Raw genomic sequence first — 10,754 nt, forward strand, 5'->3', positions numbered from 1 at the left:
TTTATATAACCATTTAAAAATATTACTAAAACTAAAATGAGAGAACAATCAGGTGTTGCAATAAGATGCCCCACAAATGATGTGTGCCAGTAAAAAAAAAAGTTTTTCCACCAAAAGACAGAGGAGAACAGCACAGGGACAAACCTGCAGGCCTTACAGCAGGAGGTGTATCACTCCGCTGGTTTTCTACTTAGTGACAGTGTTTACACTGCAATGTGCCTTAGTGACATTCATTAGTGCCCTCACTGACACACAAAACAATGACTACACAACAGAACAACTACATAGGACAACACAACACACTAACTATACACTCCACACTAAATGTCACAAATCTCCCACATGTAAAAGCGCTCTCTCTCTCTCTCTCTCACACACACACACACACACACTCGCTCTGTCTCGCTGCCATTACCGTCATTCCCCAAACTTTCCCCTCCCCTTCAAAACAACCACATCCCACGTGTTGACTTTTTTAAAAATTGGTCGACATGGTACATTTTTCCACCCATAGGAAAGAGGTGGCTTTTTTTTTCTTTCTTTACTGTTTTCGTGCTGAAAACAATTAAAAAACACACACACATAAAAAAAAACGTGACAACAGTATTTAGAAAAAAGCATAGCTTATATACATTATCATAACTCTGGATTTACTGGCCTGTAATTAAAATGTAAAAACTTTGAAGTCCGAACTTTCAATGTGGGTTGAAATAGAGACTCAGCGTGGCTGCAGCTTGTTGCTATGTCAGCTTAAATCAGTCATGTGATTTGGAGGTGCAGCGTGTAGGTGGACCACAGAGGGTTAATAACACTCACCTTTCTTCCATTTCCAGAGTGTAACATCCAACCACCTGTGTGAAATCTGAAATTCCCATGGTGTTGTTCAAAATGTGCTCTGGCACAATCATAAGCATCGCTTGCTACTGAAAACAAGAAAAAAGCCGGTCCTGCTATGGGCTGAACCATTTGTTAACGGTGGAGGGGGGGAACACTATGCAGTATATTCAGTTTTAGCGTTTATTTTCACTGTTGACTGTAACTACGCTCAAACTGTTAATGCTACCTTATTTTAATAAACAACACTGTCATATGCAAAACTGGGGTGGCACTTGGGGTGGCAAGGGATCATTTTAGGGTGGCACTTGCCACCCCATGCCACCCTTCTAGATCCGCCCCTGCCCAGGGGGCCACTTGCGGCCCAAGTCACCCCTACTTTCACCCCTATATTGACGTGAAGAAATATAATGCAATTTGGCCCTTAAAGTTTTTTTGTTAGGGAGGATTTGTTTGTTGTTGAGTGTAGTGTTAAAATTAGTTATTAAAAAGCAAACAAATATTTAATATGAAGGCGATATGAGCAGAGAACACAAATATGTTGTGGGATTGGCTGTGTTAGTTCAGTAAGAGAGGTATTTGTAAAGAAAACCATTTTCACTAACAGTCAAAAAAATGTCAGCATTTTTATTTTGTTAAATACAAACAAATTTATATCAGAAGTGCTGCCACGTGTCTGGCCACAAAGAGAGTACCAATTTGTTTATTTGGTTTGTCAAATGAATGGCTTCAGTTAGTTAAATGGGGAAGTGCAGACTCAACAGGAAGCCTGCACGCAGCACAGTTCTATTTTATCTCTTCCTGTACGTCTCTGAGAATGCTATGAATAATAAAAGGCTGACAACTATTGCACTGGGCGCGAGTCTCCCTGAGTCTCACCCGTGTACACGTTAAACCTGTCTGAGCGTTTTTATTCTGACCTGAGTTGCAATACAGGAAATCTCCTGACAGGTGTATTAAGAGGGTGTATTATATTATACTTACATTCTTCATCACTGCCATCCTGGTGGTGGATTTCAGCAGCTTGTCCAAGCGAGTTTGCAGATGGAGTAGCATCATCCCAGTCTATGGTAAGTCAATCACTACTGAACAATAACAATAATAACTTCTTTTGATAAAACATTTTACCAGTTTATTAGACTCCTGTATATATTTCTCTTTTCTGAAGGATGACTCCTCCCACGATGTTCTTACCAGACAAGCAACAGCTCTTGTATTGACTGCAAGAGAGAAACCTCGTCTTTCACAGGTTTGTGCTCATACAAAATTAGAATAATTATTTTATTTATGGTTTTTTTCTCATTATTTATTATTAACATTTTTGCCTAAACCACATGTGTCAAAGTCAAGGCCCGCGGGCCACATCCGGCCCGGCGTACATTTATATCCGGCCCGCGAGATCATTTTATATAGATTTATTATTATTGTTATGCATGGCCCGGCGGTATAAGGTGCTAATAACACACAAAATACAGATCCCATAATGCAGCGCTGCAGCCTCCTTTCCGAACGCTAGACTACCTGGGAACATTCACGCGTCAATCAAGTCAGACTTTGGTTAGCTAGTCCCTCACAATGGCGACGAGAAAAGTTGATTCTGAAAACGGAGCCTCTCAGCACCGGCGGCGGTAGACTGAATATATGTTTACAAACTTTGCTGGTAAACCCGTATCTTATTTGTGGAGCTAATGTGGCTGTAATTAAGGGATTTCATTTAAGACAGCACTACGAGTCAAAACATAAGCTGAAAAACCAAAATGCAGAAACTACAGAAGGTAGAAGAGCTAAAGAAGAATCTGACATTTCAGCAGACGTTTGTCACCAGAGCAAAATCACAAAGTGAAGGTGTTGTGAAAGCAAGTTTTATTGTAGCAGAGGAGATAGCCAAATCAAATGCTACTCCATCTGCAAACTCGCTTGGCCAAGCTGCTGAAATCCACCACCAGGATGGCAGTGATGAAGAATGTAAGTTTAATATAATACACCCTCTTAATACACCCTGAGTGTATATGTGGTTTGGAGGATACTTTTTTGTTTTCTTAAAAATTCACCTAACAATGGAATCCAACTACTTCACTGTTTATCTTGCAAACTTTGCGTTCCATTTAATAGTGACAACTTGACAGGACGAATGAACAATTTGAGGATAGGTGGTTAGTTAATTTGTTTATCTAATTTACAGATATATTTTGGTATTTTTGTTTTATTGTTTTGCACCAATAACAGATATATAAAGCCTTACCGTGGCAATAAATGATTTACACTCCAAGAAATATACAAGACCAAAAAACCAAACAAAGCTGCTGTTAAACACCTGCTGAACCTGCAGTTTGAGTCTAGAAGACAATTCATTAACTCTGATGCTATAAAGGAGCAGGACAGAGCAATGAAGATACTAGAGGCATATCCTTGTTTCAGAGAACTGGATCATGTAAGCAGCACTTATTTCTTTTACCCATCCTGTTATTCCTTTGGGGACATTTTGATATGATTTTCAAATTTCTTAAATACTGGCCCTCATGTTTAAATTGTTATCACTTATTGTCAAGACCAGATACAGAACTAGACAGATCTATCTTAGTTGGGTTTCTGTATGTATTTTTCAGGTCCTTGATGAGCTGCGGAGAATTATTCAACCATCCAACTCGAAATACATTCTGAGATGAAGGATAGATGGGAAATCTTCTACTCGAAGATGCAGTTTTATGGTGTTATGAAGAAAGTTATGAAGCTGCCAAAAACTTTGGATGGAGGTAATGCTACAGTATCTTGATTTGTCTACGTTTATGCTTTGCAGATTACATTATTTGCAATGCTTAATGGTGTTGCCCCATCTTTTTTTAATTTTTTCCAAACCAGTGGAACATGCAGCAGCTGTGTTCAGAGCCCTTCCAATGCTTTTCCCTTCCAGCACAGTACCACCTAAGAAGCTGGGCATCTGTGGTGAGGCTTTTTTCCATGCCCTAAAGGTAAGGCTGCAATATTCTATGTGTATATATGGTTGTATTTTGCAGTTACTCATGCTTTCATTTTATACATTTTACTGTGGAGTCGGTCAAATATTCTTAAAGTTCAGATCCCCATAACATGTGGAGCTTCTTGGATGAGAGGCGAAGCGTCTTCAAGCAACCTAAAGAAGTCAAGACGCTTTTCTTTCCAAGCTCCTTAGACGGCAGACTATTATGCAACTTTTTTGCTGGTCCGGCCAACAAGAGATCAAACTGAGCTGTACAGAACCAATCTACTAATGTAAGTTGACGCCACTTGCTTAACCTGTGCATTTTGAGCCACAAAGTAATCTTAATACATTTCATTTTGCCACTGTATTATCAGTCTCTAGGCTGACCATAAGCACATGAAATTCAATTAGATGTTCAATAAAATTGCATATACAGAACCAGAAACAAACATGTGATCAGAGGAAAAACCATTAAGGTTCTCAAGACAGATACAGTTTATGATGCTTGGGTGCAGCAGAAGACCACAGTGGGTACCACTCTGAGGCTCACATTGCATAGTAATTGGTCACTAGAAACATGTTGGCTTGTCTGAGTCTTGATATCTGCTGCAACATTCATTTTTTGTTCATGTTTTTCACTACTTTCACATTGTGACTGATGATGATGTGACTGATGAAAGATGAGGACCCAAGTAAGTAAATAAAAGTCTGAAACCCTTTGCTACTTGGCAAATGGTCAACAACAAGAGATCAAAATGACGAAATCAATGCAAACAAACAAAACGGCAAATGCCGGGAACAGAAGAGAGAGCGGGAAAAGGCTGACACAATAGTTCAAAGATCAGGCGCACACACGCTCACAAACACACGCACACCCACACATACAAATGAGCAAGCACAATGCAGTTTAAAAAATGTTATAAACTCCAACAAGTGGGCATAAGATGTTGCACTCAATTAATGTAGCTATCAACCCAGTGTAATGTTAATTTGTAAAGCACACTATCTGACAGGAGACAGACCAGAAACACTGAACTGCATTTACCACTCTTACCACACAAATGTTGCATATGCGCATCGTAATCTGTAATTGGTGCGCCAATGGCAGATAACAAGGTTCATTTTTCCACTGCTAAACCCTTTTACTGTTGGGGTTTTTCTGAGCTTTTTAATACAGTCCTGATTAGGGATGGGTATTTATAAGATTTTCACGATTCTGATTCCATTTTCGATTCTGTTTAACGATTCGATTCTTTATCGATTCTCTTATCGATTCTTTTTTAAAAAAGGAGAACACTAAGGTCGATTAGCTTAGAACTTTGTTTTATATCTTCTTTTTGAACAAGATAGAAATTTAGGAGTAACATGGCCTTACAAACCCAACAGTGAGATCTTAAGAGATCCACAGCCTACGGCTCTTCAATGGGGTGTCACAGGGTCCCCAGGAAAAAAAATTGTAAATGTAAAATAACAAAATAAATATTCTTCTGTAGCAATAACAAAGTATAACATAAATTATTCTGTAGCAATTACACAAGAATATCCAGTAATGTCCCTGCCTACAATTAAACACATTCACTTACCGAAAATCGGGGGCATCTGCTGTGGCAAATGGGTGCAAGCCTTTGACCACAAACTTAGTCACTGCTCGGTGACATTCGTCTATCCTGGCCTGAAAGGAGACGCTACCGGTAGACTGCAGCGAGAACTGCCAGCATCTGAGCCAGCCAGACTCTGTCTGTCTCTCATCATGGTCACCTAAATGCAGCGCACAGTAATGGCAGGTTTTGTAATAAGGCAGATCGCGCTAACATAATATTCACTGTTAGTTGATTATTTACCTGCCACATTAACGGGAGAGGACGTGCAAACGTTGCCGCTGCTGCTGGGTTGAGATTCACGAGTCCGGAGCAGAATTAAAAACACGTTATCGCGTGTTTTGTGAGCAAATGTTTTTGCATATTTGTAGTGTTTCCTCCCTTAAATTAAATATCTACTTTGCAAGGACTTCAAGTTGCCCTGTTGTCATCCGTTCTCGTAAAGTATAATCAAACTTTTGAGCGTTTGAGCCACCATGTTTCCTGCCAGGTAAATGACGCTCCGCAACGTGGTGACGTTATTCGGGGCGACTGGAATCGATAAGGGATTCGTTTGCAAAAATGGCAAACAATTCCAAGGAATTGAAACAGTGGGAACCGGTTCTCAACAAGAACCGGTTTTCGATATCCATCCCTAGTCCTGATCAAAAGTTTCTGACCACTTGAAAAATGACAAAAAATAATATTTTCCATAGTTGGATGTTAACAAGTTTCCACGTAGAGCTTCATCATGAAACAAGAAGAAATGGTAGTCAGACAAAACATTTTTGAGCATGCAATTTACTGAAAACAAAACAAAGTTTAAGACCACATGTCTCAAAAAGGCCAAATCTGTGCAAAAATGTGGATTCATTGTCATGTTCTGCTAGATAGTCACACTATCATAACGTTCTGATGGCAAAGGCTCAGGCTATGTTCAAATGTTGCAGAGAGCATCCTTCATGACTGAGGGCCCTCGTCTGTGTGGTAACAACTGGGTTTCTCAACAGGACAATGATACAGTACACAATGACCACAGGACAACAGACTTCTTCCAGGAGAATAACGTCACTCTTTTGGTCCTGCGTGTTCCCCTGATCTAAATCAGATTGAGAACCTTTGGGGATGGATGACAAGGAAAGTTTAAAAAATGCACAACAGTTCCACACAGTAGATGCCCTTCTTGTGGCTGTCTTCACCACTTGTTAGAAATGTCCCACTCCCCTCATGGAAACTCTTGCATCAAGCATGCCACAATTAATTTTTGAAGTGATCAACAATAATGGTGGAGCTGCTCATTACTGAGTTCATGTTTGGAACGTTGATTTCTGCTTTGTCGGGGTTTACAGTTTTTTTGGTGGTGTGGTCCTAAATTTTTGATCAGCTGTAAAACAGCCTGTTGCAGTTTGTTTTCAGTAAATTGCATGATCAAGTAAGGTTTTGTCTCACTGTCATTTCTTATTGTTACATGTTGAAGCTCAACTTGGAACCTTGTTGAGATCCAACCATTCAAAGTATGATTTTTTTGCCATTTTTCAAGCAGTCAAACCTGTGATCAGGACTGTATGTGTAAAGGGTAGCTTCAGACAACCGTCACCAGTAAACATTGTTCATAACTGGATGCACAAGTACAACATTGAACTCTAACGTCCAGAAACACGGCTGCCTTTAAGCCCTTAAGTTTATGTAACATATTTTTCGGTCCATTAGGCGCACTGGATTCTCTCGCAGTTACTCTATTCACTGAAGTTTGGTCTGTTTACAGCATGTGTCACGTTAACTTTTATTGAGTGGAAAAAAGTTAGCATTCATCCTTCAGCTTCACTGTGTTTATGTTATGCTAACATAGCTGTGTCACTAGCGATCATCGACACAATATTATTTATTGTCGTCACTGTAAAAATGGAAATAATCATCATGTATGTCAAAAATGTGAACATTCATTGGGAAAGGTAATAAATGCAATGTGACAAAAGCATAAACACACAAACTGTAGCATGTTATTGATCTGTACTTTCATCCACCCGTTGATTGGTCAGAGTCCAAAATAAACATATTGGTCTGCAGTTTCAGATATATAAACCAGCCACACATCAGACCTAGACAGACTTAGCAACTTATACTAATGATGGTGAGTAACTTTTTACTTTACTGTAAATGTTGAACCAGGGTTTGAAACTTTAACTTAAATATAACAATGCAAAACAAAGCAGATTTTTCACTTATTGCTGCAGATAATTTAATATTTCATTTCTAAGGAATTTTAGTTTTCAGGTTTTACTATAAGTTTGAGTTTCATGTTTCTTGTGCAGCCTCTGTGTTTAGGGTAAACAGTGGTGGCCAGCTGGTTAATGACTGCAATATAAACTGTTTGCAATTAAACAACATTTCTTTTTTATTAAAGCTGTCATTGCTGTTGCTGCTGGCTCTCTCCTCAGCCAGTCCTCAGGACATCGTGAAGAAGCCCTCAGACGGCAGACATGGTAAAATGTAACTGGCATGAATTTACAGAAGTGAATGAATGAAACAAGGAAGTGGGATTCACTTTTGTGATACTAGCTCTAAAACTACTTTGAGATTAAATGCTCAGATAAACCCACTGTACACTATGTGCTCAGTAGCAATAAGCACTAATCAAACAGCTAAAGACCAGGATATGTCAGTCTAAAGGCTGCAACACACCGAGCACTACAAATTCGTCCTTAGACCATCAATTTACCTTACAGCACTGATCTCCTGCTTAAATCTGAATTACCTTATTTAAAAATGTCACCAAATAACCGGGGGGGAAATAATTCTTTAAATCTATGGTCCACTTCATATTAAACATTTTAAAAAGGAAATAGTTTTCAGGTTTTGGAAACATGATTAGAAATATGTCAGATACAGTTTGTCAGTCAGAAGAAATTCTAAAAAAAAAAAAAAAAAAAAAAAGGTGACCTTTAACATTAATTTGAAATACTAGGAGAGCATATCATACTCAAGTCAAGCTTGTGTCGACCTTGTAAACATAAAAAAGAGCAAAAATCTGAAACTTCATGTTTTCACACATGCATATGATGATTTTTTGTAAATGTTTTTGTTTTCTTTCGTACAGTGACCTCTTTGAATCAAGATCAGGAGGACAAAATTCCTGAAATGACAGACATCTCAGTTAACACATCAGTATATCAACAGCTTCTGTTTCCCAGAAGGACAAAACAGAAAAGGCAGACGTTTGAAAATAAGTTCGTGAAATGGCAGACCTGGAATGGTTCTCTCCCTGAAGGAGCAGTGGGAGCTTACAACTACTTGGACCATGCTGTTTATGTCTGCAAATATGGATGCGAAGCTGGTTTCTACAGCAGTAGCTTGGGAGATTTTTGCCACTATCCGATTGACGGCAAAGAGCAACGTTCAGGCTCATTTGATATTCTTGTGAATGAAAACAACTTTGAGAGCCTGGACTGGAAGGAAGGTTCCAATGGTTCAGTGTACGAACATGTATTTAGAACATGTTCTAGTGATGAGTTTTATATTGGAAAAACTTGGTTTTTTGGTCTAGGTAAAGTGCATCCTAGTCGTGGGTTGTTTTATTTTCTTCTTAGAGGTACAGAACACAGTACTCCATACTATGAGGTGCTGACCATCAATAGGGATATTGACAATGAGCTCATCTCTCATGTCACGTATAAAACTAATGATGCTAAAATCATCCGGTATCCTCCATCGATCATAAGGGTTGATCCCATTTCTAACAATGGATGCAATCCAGTGACAAAGACAATTACTCTTTCACAGACAGTTTTAGATGATAAACGGTGGGATCTTGGCGCTCTCCCCATTGTTTAGTTCCAGGAAGACTTTCCAGACAGGAATCCCTAACATAGTAAATGGAGCGATTGAGGTTAGCACAACTGACAGCATATTGGACTTTACAGGAGTGCCGACTAAAACAGAACCGGTAAACCACTCTGCTAAAGTTCAGGTCTCCATCCCACCAAACCACTTCTGCATTGTCAAAATGCTGGCTTACAAGTACAATGTAAACATGCCTTTCACTGCTCTTCTCTCCCGAATATACAAGAAGTTTAGGGTTAAAAAATTACACATCTCAGGAACATACCACGGCCTCCAGGTTGGAGAGGTCCGTGCTGTGGTAGAAAGGTGTACTCACCTAAGTTCTGCACAGCCTTGCCCATAAAAGACATAATAACACAATTGTAATCGTAGATATAGATAGATAGAGAGAGAGAGAGAGAGAGATGTATCGCCAGATGTTCTTCGTACAGCTGAGATCTTGATTGAAGCATAGAGGTGATTGGGCCTTTGCTTTTGCAGCACATAGTCTCTGAATAACTTGGCAATCGATGTTTGTACTTCAGAGTCTATACAGCCTTTCAAATCGCGTCTTAAAACTCCCTTTTCAATGTTGGCTTTTAATTTAAGTACAGTTTAAATTCCCTCAGGCTTGCGTTATGTTATGTATTTCATGTTAAATATATTGACATTCACTCATCTCATGTCTTAATTTTCTGTTGTCTCTTGTTCATAAGTAATTGTGAACCACTTTGGTCAATTTTGTTGCTTTTAAATGTGCTATAGAAATAAAAATGATGCTTAATTGATTTATTAAACTGTAAAGTAAAACTTAATATTGCATGTTTAACCCAAAATGAAATATAAATGTCCACGAAAAGTGTGTTTCCTGTCCTTCAACTTCTTTCATTATTCAAAATTTAAATAAATAAATAAAAAAAAGTTTAGAGAAGCTGCTTCTGTTTTTGTAGCTAAACTGCTTCAATAATATTGAGATGTTGATCACATTTTAAACTTCAACAGTATTACCTACCAAAAGCATTTACCACAACTCTTCTGACTTTTTAACTGGAGATTATGTATTGGAATTTCAGGAGCAGGACCACTCCTCCTAACATGCTCCTTACGGTTGTCATCTATATAGGTTCCCCCAGTTCTGCAAGCTTGTTCTCGTTTACGTGCCCCACCCTCCCTCTCTCCCTGTTCTCAATTCTTTAACTTCTTCCTTTCTATTTAGTACACGGGGATCTGCCAGGCCCGGGAGCCGTCGCCAGTCCCCTTCAAGGCCTTCCCCAAACCGCAGCTCAATTCATGTCAAAGCATTCACTTTACCTACACAAACGCTGTCAGACTGTCACGATCCTGGGTCTTTTGACCCAGCATTTTGAGTTTATTTTGATATTTATGGTACGCTTAAGATCTTTAGGTTATCTAAGTTCATTTGCTTATTAGTTTCCCCTTGTGTTTTCAACCCCTGTTAAGTCTCCCTTGCCCTTCATGTGTTTCATATCTGTTTCTTATGTTGTCAAGTTCATGTAGTCATGTCTGCATTTCATTATGTTTCCTATTTTATTTTGTAAGAGGTC

At 39.0% G+C, this 10,754-nt stretch overlaps 1 long non-coding RNA gene across 1 annotated transcript; it reads left to right on the forward strand.

Annotated features, from left to right (window-relative positions):
• Positions 1 to 1,827: 1,827 nt before the first annotated feature.
• On the forward strand, positions 1,828 to 10,053 carry LOC102076794 (natterin-3). The gene is made up of 7 exons (XR_003213306.1): positions 1,828 to 1,904; positions 2,003 to 3,587; positions 3,746 to 3,803; positions 3,886 to 4,083; positions 7,444 to 7,501; positions 7,775 to 7,853; positions 8,468 to 10,053. It is a non-coding gene; the product is annotated as a natterin-3 (long non-coding RNA).
• Positions 10,054 to 10,754: the final 701 nt, after the last annotated feature.

Source organism: Oreochromis niloticus, linkage group LG12, assembly GCF_001858045.2.
Source record: "Oreochromis niloticus isolate F11D_XX linkage group LG12, O_niloticus_UMD_NMBU, whole genome shotgun sequence".
Classification (NCBI taxonomy): Eukaryota; Metazoa; Chordata; class Actinopteri; order Cichliformes; family Cichlidae; genus Oreochromis; species Oreochromis niloticus.